Raw genomic sequence first — 11,268 nt, 5'->3', positions numbered from 1 at the left:
ACGGAACATGGGCCGTGGGGGCGGCTCGATGCGATGCTTGGCGGATCTGGCTGGCCCCGGCGTCCGGCGTCGATGGTGGCCGGCGGCGGCGCCTCATGGACGCGTGGGGTCCACATGTCTACGGCGCGCGGTGCTGGCCACCCGGTCTTGGGATTGGAATACTGTGACTGCCGGCAAAAGAATGGCTCGACCTTGGTCACCCTTGTCCTAAAGGATATAAGGCCAACTTGATCGTGCGACCCCAAACGGACGTTGTTTTGTCCGGATTCTGTCCGTTTGGGTAGGGATTTGGGGTCGTGTCCGGGCGTGTACTGGAATGCGGTGGCCGTGCTTCCAACGCGTGGACGCATCCCGGCTGCATCCTGTTCGCGTGCATTTTTCTTTACAAGTTCTTAAATTTTTTTTATGATTCATTTTTGATACATGACAATACATCATCATATTTTGACTAGTAAAACAAGGCCAAAGAAAATAAGAACAAACATTTTAGAAGATAGCCAACTTCCATGACTGCCCCCTTGAGTTGGGTTAGGGCCTTCTCGATGTACTCATTGTTGATCTGTGGAGGAGGCTCGATCTGACATCCTCCTTTCTTCTTCAAGCCAGAAGTAGATGTTGCTTTCTCAGACCTAGTCTCGTGTCTAGCCTCTAATCTAGCAACAAGTGCACTTGTCTCATTTACAGCCTCTATGCTAGCTAAAAGTGCACGAACATGTACTAAATTTCGCTCTATCAATATATCGATGTACTCTTCTTTCCAATACCAAAACTTGCATCCATTCTACACAACAAAATTTGAAGTTAGCACAACTAGTCAAATCTAGAGCACAGACCGAAGCTAAAAAAAGCGCAAACCCCGTCGTTTAAGCACTTGATGAACACCCATCCGGGATGTTCCGGCCTTGTAGACATGCGGCGCACGACCATCCTTGGTCAGTGGTCGCACTTAATGAGTGGCAACGATGCGCCAGCGAGCTTTTGGGCAAGCACCGAGCCCGGCCGACCGCCATTCGTGTATCTGTCGGCGGACCACCGAGGGTGCAGATCCGAGCGGCTAGAGGAGGAGCCACTGCCTGCATGTGGCCTTGCGGCCCTGCCAGGGCCTTCCGGCGAGGTGCCCGGCCAGTCCATGGCGCGGCTCCCTCCTGAAAGGATCGATATGGTTGACTAGAGGGGGGGGGTGAATAGGCAACTACCAATTTTTAACTTTTTTTTACCAAATTAAACTTTGCATCAAAGTAGGTTGTCTAGATGTGCAACTAGGTGAACAACATATATGATGCAATAACAACAAGCATACAAGCAAGCAAGAGAAATAACACTAAAGAGTTTGCACAAGTAAAGGTAAGAGATAACCAAGAGTGGATCCGGTGAAGACGGGGATGTGTTACCGAAATTCCTTCCTTTTGAGGGGAAGTACTGTTGGGGAACGTAGTAATTTCAAAATTTTCCTACGCACACGCAAGATCATGGTGGTGCATAGCAACGAGAGGGGAGAGTGTTGTCTACGTACCCTCGTAGACCGTTCACGGAAGCGTCATATCAACGCGGTTGATGTAGTCGTACGTCTTCACGTCCGACCGATCCAAGTACCGAAAGCACGGCACCTCCGAGTTCTGCACACGTTCGGCTCGGTGACGTCCTCGCCTTCTCGATCCAGCAAGAGGGGCGAAGTAGTAGATGAGTTCCGGCAGCACGACGGCGTGATGACGATATTGGTGAAGAACAATCTCCGCAGGGCTTCGCCTAAGCACTACGAAAACTATGACGGAGGATAAACTAGAGGGGACGGGGTTGCCGGCACACGGCTTGGTGTTTCTTGATGTGTCTTTGGTGCTAGCCCTACCCCTCTATTTATATGTTGAGCCCTGGGGTCGAAACTTGGAGTAAAAGCCTCCTCAAAGTCGGTTTCACCCGAAAGGCAAGAGTCCTTCTCAAACTCCAAGGCTAGACGCCAGGGTTCCCGGCGTCTACCCCCTAGACGCCAGGGTTCCTGGCGTCTAGCCTCTGGTCTCCGCAAAACTTCCTTTTGCACTTTCCAAAAGCCTCGTGGGCTTTCCCCTTTGGCCTAGATAAAGTGTTCTCGTGCCCAAACATTTCGGGAAACATCTGGAACCCCTCGGAGATCAAACACTACTATCCCATATATCAAACTTTATCTCCGGACCATTCCAGAGTTCCTCGTCATGTCCGTGATCTAATCTCGGACTCCGAATAACATTCGGTCATCAACATACATAACTCATATAGTACTATATCGTCAATGAACGTTAAGAATGCGGACCCTACGGGTTCGAGAACTATGTAGACATGACTGAGACACCTCTCTGGTCAATAACCAATAGCGGGACCTGGATGCCCATATTGGCTCCTACATATTCTACAAAGATCTTTATCGGTCAGACCGCATAACAACATACGTTGTTCCCTTTGTCATCTGTATGTTACTTTCCCGAGATTCGATCGTCGGTATCTCAATACCTAGTTCAATCTCGTTACCGGCAAGTCTCTTTACTCGTTCCGTAATACATCATCCCGCAACTAACTCATTAATTGCAATGCTTGCAAGGCTTATAGTGATGTGCATTACCGAGTGGGCCTAGAGATACCTCTCCGACAATCGGAGTGACAAATCCTAATCTCGAAATACGCCAACCCAACAAGTACCTTCGGAGACACCTGTAGAGCACCTTTATAATCACCCAGTTACGTTGTGACGTTTGGTGGCACACAAAGTGTTCCTCCGGTAAACGGGAGTTGCATAATCTCATAGTCATAGGAACATGTATAAGTCATGAAGAAAGCAATAGCAACAAACTAAACGATCGTGTGCTAAGCTAACGGAATGGGTCAAGTCAATCACATCATTCTCCTAATGATGTGATCCCGTTAATCAAATGACAACTCATGTCTATGGTTAGGAAACATAACCATCTTTGATCAACGAGCTAGTCAAGTAGAGGCATACTAGTGACACTCTGTTTGTCTATGTATTCACACATGTATTATGTTTCCGGTTAATACAATTCTAGCATGAATAATAAACATTTATCATGATATAAGGAAATAAATAATAACTTTATTATTGCCTCTAGGGCATATTTCCTTCAGTCTCCCACTTGCACTAGAGTCAATAATCTAGTTCACATCGCCATGTGATTTAATACCAATAGTTCACATCACCATGTGATTAACACCCATAGGGTTTACTAGAGTCAATAATCTAGTTCACATCGCTATGTGATTAACACCCAAAGAGTACTAAGGTGTGATCATGTTTTGCTTGTGAGAGAAGTTTAGTCAACGGTTCTGCCACATTCAGATCCGTAAGTATTTTGTAAATTTCTATGTCAACAATGCTCTGCATGGAGCTACTCTAGCTAATTGCTCCCACTTTCAATATGTATCCAGATTGAGATTTAGAGTCATCTGGATCAGTGTCAAAATTTGCATTGACGTAACCCTTTACGACGAACCTTTTGTCACCTCCATAATCGAGAAACATATTCTTATTCCACTAAGGATAATTTTGACCAATGTCCAGTGATCTACTCCTAGATCACTATTGTATTCCCTTGCCAAACTCAGGGCAGGGTATACAATAGGTCTGGTACACAGCATGGCATACTTTATAGAACCTATGGCTGAGACATAGGGAATGACTTTCATTCTCTCTCTATCTTCTGCTGTGGTCGGGTTTTGAGTCTTACTCAACTTCACACCTTGTAACACAGGCAAGAACTCCTTTTTGACTGTTCCATTTTGAACTACATCAAAATCTTTTCAAGGTATGTACTCATTGAAAAACTTATCAAGCGTCTTGATCTATCTCTATAGATCTTGATGCTCAATATGTAAGCAGCTTCACCGAGGTCTTTCCTTTCAAACATTCCTTTATGCTTTGCAGAATAATTCTACATTATCTCCGATCAACAATATGTCATTCACATATACTTATCAGAAATGTTGTATAGCTCCCACTCACTTTCTTGTAAATACAGGCTTCACCACAAGTCTGTATAAAACTATATGCTTTGATCAACTTATCAAAGCGTATATTCCAACTCCGAGATGTTTGCACCAGTCCATAGATGGATCGCTGGAGCTTGCATATTTTGTTAGCACCTTTAGGATTGACAAAACCTTCTGGTTGCATCATATACAACTCTTCTTTAATAAATCCATTAAGGAATGCAGTTTTGTTTATCCACTTGCCAGATTTCATAAAATGCGGCAATTGCTAACATGATTCGGACAGACTTAAGCATAGATACGAGTGAGAAACTCTCATCGTAGTCAACACCTTGAACTTTGAAAGGATCGATATGGTTGACTAGAGGGGGGGTGAATATGCAACTAACAATTTTTAGATTTTCTTTAGCAATTTAAACTTTGCATCAAAGTAGGTTGTCTAGATATGCAACTAGGTGAGCAACCTATATGATGCAACACGGATAGGAACACAAGCAAGCAAGATATATGAAACAAATAAGCTTCCACAAGTAAAGGCACGAGATAACCAAGAGTGGAGACGGTGGAGACGAGGATGTGTTGCCGAAGTTCCTTCCCTTTGAGAGGAAGTACGTCTCCGTTGGAGCGGTGTGGAGGCACAATGCTCCCCAAGAAGCCACTAGGGCCACCGTAATCTCCTCACGCCCTCACACAATGCGAGATGCCGTGATTCCACTATTGGTGCCCTTGGAGGCGGCGACCGAATCTTTACAAACGAGGTTGGGGCAATCTCCACAACTCAATTGGAGGCTCCCAACGACACCACGAAGCTTCACCACAATGGACTATGGCTTCGCGGTGACCTCAACCGTCTAGGATGCTCAAACACCCAAGAGTAACAAGATCCGCAAGGGATTAGTGGGGGAATCAAATATCTCTTGGTGGAAGTGTAGATCGGGGCCTTCTCAACCACTCCCGAGCAAATCAACAAGTTTGGTTGGCTAGGGAGTGAGATCGGGCGAAAATGGAGCTTGGAGCAATAATGGAGCTTAGTGGTGGAAGAGGTGAGTCAACGGGGAAGAAGGGGACCCCTTATATAGTGTGTGGAAAAGATCCAACCGTTACCCACCAACCAGCCCGCGACCAGTGGTACTACCGCAAGGCCGCGCGGTACTACTGCTTGCAACCAAGCGGTACTACCGCACGGCCGTGCGGTACTACCGTACCGACCCACGGTACTGCCGCAACCCCAGCACAGAACCGATAAACAGACGCACACAAGCTGGGGGCGGTACTTCCGCACGCGCGGTACTACCGCGCCCCCCATGCGGTACTACCGCGAGGCAAAAATCCCAGCCAGGGGAGAAGGGAAACTTCCGTGCCTACTTCCGCAAAGAAAGGGAAGTAGCAAAAACCCGACACAGTAGTACTGCCGAGGGGCGGTACTACTGCCTGACTGCATAGCACAGTACTACCGCTCGGTGAAAACGGTACTACCGCGGTAGGTGCGGATGTAAAAAATTACATCCGCTCCTACTACCGCAAAGGGGCGGCACTAGCCTGGTGGGCAGCGGTAGTGCGGCTCCAGGGGAGCGGTACTATCGTGGGCACCTGCGGTACTACCGCGCCACCGCGCGGTACTACCGCGGATGCCTACGGTACTACCGTTGACCTGGGAGCAGTACTACCACAACCAACAACGGCAGCCAGACAAGGGAGGCAAGAAAACGGAGGAAGCTCCAAGGAAGAAGGAGGGGATAAGAAGGAGACGTGTACGTGATGATTCCACCCAAACCTTTCCAACGCGGACCCCCTCTTAATAGTACGGCTTTCCTACGACTCAAATCCACCAAAAAGAAACATAGAAAAGATGCCGTCTTCGTGAGTCTTCAAGGGGCACCCAATCGTCTTGTGCCTAGCAAAGAAGTGTCTGGAATACTCATGGCACACGATTAGTCCGCAAATGCATTGTCATCAATCACCAAAACACTTAGGGATAAATATGTCCTTACAAACTTGTCGAAAACCTTTTTGCGACAATTCTATCTTTGTAGATAGTAACACTACTGTCAGCGTCCGTCTTCCTCTTGAAGATCCATTTAATCTCGATGGCTCGCCGATCAATGGGCAAGTCAATCAAAGTCCATACTTTGTTCTCATACATGGATCTCATCTCAGATTTCATGGCCTCAAGCCATTTCGCGGAATCTGGGCTCATCATCGCTTCCTCATAGTTCGTAGGCTCATCATGGTCAAGTAACATGACCTCCAGAACAGGATTACCGTACCACTCTGGTGCGGATATCACTCTGGTTTACCTACGAGGTTCGGTAGTAACTTGATCTGAAGTTACATGATCATAATCATTAGCTTCCTCACTAATTGGTGTAGTAGTCACATGAACAAATTTCTGTGATGAACTATTTTCCAATAAGGGAGTAGGTACAGTTACCTCATCAAGTTCTACTTTCCTCCCACTCATTTCTTTCGAGAGAAACTCCTTCTCCAGAAAGGATCCATTCTCAGCAACAAATGTCTTGCCTTCGGATCTATGATAGAAGGTGTACCCAACAGTTACTTTTGGGTATCCTATGAAGACACACTTCTCCGATTTGGGTTTGAGCTTATCAGGTTGAAACTTTTTCACATAAGCACTGCAACCTTAAACTTTAAGAAACGACAGCTTAGGTTTCTTGCCAAACCATAGTTCATATGGTGTCATCTCAACGGATTTAGATGGTGCCCTATTTAACGTGAATGCAGCTGTCTCTAATGCATAACCCCAAAACGATAGAGGTAGATCGGTAAGAGACATCATAGATCGCACCATATCTAATAAAGTACGGTTATGACGTTCGGACACACCATTACACTGTGGTGTTCCAGGTGGCGTGAGTAGTGAAACTATTTCACATTGTTTTAACTGAAGGCCAAACTCGTAACTCGAATATTTTACTTCTGCGATCATATCGTAGAAACTTTTATTTTGTTACGATGATTCTCCACTTCACTCTGAATTCTTTGAACTTGTCAAATGTTTCAGACTTGTATTTCATTAAGTAGATATACCCATATCTGCTCAAATCATTTGTGAAGGTCAGAAAATAACGATACTTGCCGTGAGCCTTAACACTCATCGGACCGCATACATCAGTATGTATTATTTCCAATAAGTCAGTTGCTCGCTCCATTGTTCCGGAGAACGGAGTCTTAGTCATCTTGCCCATGAGGCATGGTTCGCAAGAATCAAGTGATTCATAATCAAGTGATTCCAAAAGCCCATCAGAATGGATTTTCTTCATGCGCTTTACACCAATATGACCTAAACGGCAGTGCCACAAATAAGTTGCACTATCATTATTAACTTTGCATCTTTTGGTTTCGATATTATGAATATGTGTATCACTACGATCGAGATCCAACGAACCATTTTCATTGGGTGTGTAACCATATAAGGTTTTATTCATGTAAACAGAACAACAATTTATTCTCTTACTTAAATGAATAACCGTATTGCAATAAACATGATCAAATCATATTCATGCTCAAGGCAAACACCAAATAACACTTATTTAGGTTCAACACTAATCCCGAAAGTATAGGGAGTGTGCGATGATGATCATATCAATCTTGGAACCACTTCCAACACACATCGTCACTTCACCCTTAACTAGTCTCTGTTCATTCTACAACTCCCGTTTCGAGTTACTACTCTTAGCAACTAAACCAGTATCAAATACCGAGGGGTTGCTACGAACACTAGTAAAATGCACATCAATAATCTGTATATCAAATATACCTTTGTTCACTTTGCCATCCTTCTTATCCGCCAAATACTTGGGGCAGTTCCGCTTCCAGTGACCAGTCCCTTTGTAGTAGAAGCACTTAGTCTCAAGCTTAGGATCAGACTTGGGCTTCTTCACTTGAGCAGCAACTTGCTTGCCGTTCTTCTTAAAGCTCCCTTTCTTTCCCTTTGCCCTTTTCTTGAAACTAGTGGTCTTGTTAATCATCAACACTTGATGCTCTTTCTTGATTTCTACCTTCATCGATTTCATCATCATGAAAAGCTCGGGAATCGTTTTCATCATCCCTTGCATACTATAGTTCATCACGAAGTTCTACTAACTTGGTGATGGTGACTAGAGAATTCTGTCAATCACTATTTTATCTGGAAGATTAACTCCCACTTGATTCAAGCTATTGTAGTACCCAGAAAATCTGAACACATGCTCACTGCTTGAGCTATTCTCCTCCATCTTTTAGTTATAGAACTTGTCGGAGACTTCATATCTCTCAACTCGGGTATTTGCTTGAAATATTAACTTCAACTCCTGGAACATCCATATGATCCATGACGTTCAAAACGTCTTTGAAGTCCCGATTCTAAGCTGTTAAGCATGGTGCACTAAACTATCAAGTAGTCATCATATTGAGCTAGCCAAACATTCATGATGTCTGCATCTGCTCGTGCAATAGGTCTGTCACCTAGCGGTGCATTAAGGACATAATTCTTCTGTGCAGCAATGAGGATAAACCTCAGATCACGGATCCAATCCGCATCATTGCTACTAACATCTTTCAACTTAGTTTTCTCCAGGAACATATCAAAAATAAAACAGGGAGCTAAACGCGAGCTATTGATCTACAACATAGATATGCTAATACTACCAGGACTAAGTTCATGATAAATTTAAGTTCAATTAATCATATTACTTAAGAACTCCCACTTAGAAAGACATCCCTCTAATCTTCTAAGTGATCACGTGATCCAAATCAACTAAACCATAACCGATCATCACGTGAAATGGAGTAGCTTTCAATGGTGAACATCAATATGTTGATCATATCTACTATATGATTCACGCTCGACCTTTCGGTCTTAGTGTTTCGAGGCCATATCTACATATGCTAGGCTCGTCAAGTTTAACCTGAGTATTCCGCGTGTGCAAAACTGGCTTGCACCCGTTGTAGATGGACGTAGAGCTTATCACACCCGATCATCACGTGGTGTCTGGGCACGACGAACTTTGGCAACGGTGCATACTCAGGGAGAACACTTTTATCTTGAAATTTAGTGAGAGATCATCTTATAATGCTACCTTCAATCAAAGCAAGATAGGATGCATAAAAGATAAACATCACATGCAATCAATATAAGTGATATGATATGGCCATCATCATCTTGTGCTTGTGATCTCCATCTCCAAAGCACCGTCATGATCACCATCGTCACCGGCGCGACACCTTGATCACCATCGTAGCATCGTTGTCGTCTCGCCAATCTTATGCTTCCACGACTATCGCTACCGCTTAGTGATAAAGTAAAGCATTACAGCGCAATTGCATTGCATACAATAAAGCGACAACCATATGGCTCCTGCCAGTTGCCGATAACTCGGTTACAAAACATGATCAACTCATACAATAAAATTTAGCATCATGTCTTGACCATATCACATCACAACATGCCCTGCAAAAACAAGTTAGACGTCCCCTACTTTGTTGTTGCAAGTTTTACGTGGCTGCTACGGGCTTAGCAAGAACCGTTCTTACCTACGCATCAAAACCACAATGATAGTTTGTCAAGTTGGTTCTGTTTTAACCTTCGCAAGGACCGGGCGTAGCCACACTTGGTTCAACTAAAGTTGGAGAAACTGACACCCGCCAGCCACCTGTGTGCAAAGCACGTCGGTAGAACCAGTCTCGCGTTAGCGTACGCGTAATGTCGCTCCGGGCCGCTTCATCCAACAATACCGCCGAACCAAAGTATGACATGCTGGTAAGCAGTATGACTTATATTGCCCACAACTCACTTGTGTTCTACTCGTGCACAACATCAACGCATAAAACCTAGGCTTGGATGCCACTGTTCGGGAATGTAGTAATTTCAAAATTTTCCTACGCACACGCAAGATCATGGTGATGCATAGCAACAAGAGGGGAGAGTGTTGTCTATGTACCCTCATAGACCATTCGCAGAAGCGTTATATCAACGCGGTTGATGTAGTCGTTCGTCTTCACGTCCGACCGATCCAAGTACCGAAAGCATGGCACCTCCGAGTTCTGCACACGTTCGGCTCGGTGACGTCCTCGCCTTCTCGATCCAGCAAGAGAGGTGAAGTAGTAGATGAGTTCCGGCAGCACGACGGCGTGATGACGATGTTGGTGAAGAACAATCCCCGCAGGGCTTCGCCTAAGCACTACGAAAACTATGACGGAGGATAAACTAGAGGGGACGGGGTTGCTGGCACACGGCTTGGTGTTTCTTGATGTGTCTTTGGTGCTAGCCCTACCCCTCTATTTATATGTTGAGCCCTGGGGTCGAAACTTGGAGTAAAATCCTCCTCAAAGTCGGTTTCACCCGAAAGGCAAGAGTCCTTCTCGGACTCCAGGGCTAGACGCCAGGGTTCCCGGCGTCTACCCCCTAGACGCCAGGGTTCCTGGCGTCTAGCCTCTGGTCTCCGCAAAACTTCCTTTTGCACTTTCCAAAAGCCTCGTGGGCTTTCCCCTTTGGCCCAGATAAAGTGTTCTCGTGCCCAAACATTTTGGGAAACATCCGGAACCCCTTCCAGTGAATTCCGGAACCCTTCCGGAGATCAAACACTACTATCCCATATATCAAACTTTATCTCCGGACCATTCCGGAGTTCCTCGTCATGTCCGTGATCTAATCTCGGACTCCAAATAACATTCGGTCATCAACATACATAACTCATATAGTACTATATCATCAACGAACGTTAAGCGTGCGGACCCTACGGGTTCGAGAACTACGTAGACATGACTGAGACACCTCTCTGGTCAATAACCAATAGCGGGACCTGGATGCCCATATTGGCTCCTACATATTCTACGAAGATCTTTATCGGTCAGACCGCATAACAACATACGTTGTTCCCTTTGTCATTGGTATGTTACTTGCCCGAGATTCGATCATCGGTATCTCAATACCTAGTTCAATCTCGTTACCGGCAAGTCTCTTTACTCGTTCCGTAATACATCATCCCACAACTAACTCATTAGTTGCAATGCTTGCAAGGCTTATAGTGATGTGCATTACCGAGTGGGCCCAGAGATACCTCTTCGACAATCGGAGTGACAAATCCTAATCTCGAAGTACGCTAACCCAACAAGTACCTTCGGAGACACCTGTAGAGCACCTTTATAATCACCCAGTTACGTTGTGACGTTTGGTGGCACACAAAGTGTTCCTCCGGTAAACGAGAGTTGCATAATCTCATAGTCATAGGAACATGTATAAGTCATGAAGAAAGCAATGGCAACAAACTAAACAATCGTGTGCTAAGCTAAAGGAAT

This window comes from Triticum urartu, chromosome 4A (genome assembly GCF_056163025.1).
Source record: "Triticum urartu cultivar PI428250 chromosome 4A, HENAU_Tu73, whole genome shotgun sequence".
Classification (NCBI taxonomy): domain Eukaryota; kingdom Viridiplantae; phylum Streptophyta; class Magnoliopsida; order Poales; family Poaceae; genus Triticum; species Triticum urartu.
Note: the sequence above shows the minus strand (reverse complement) of the source record.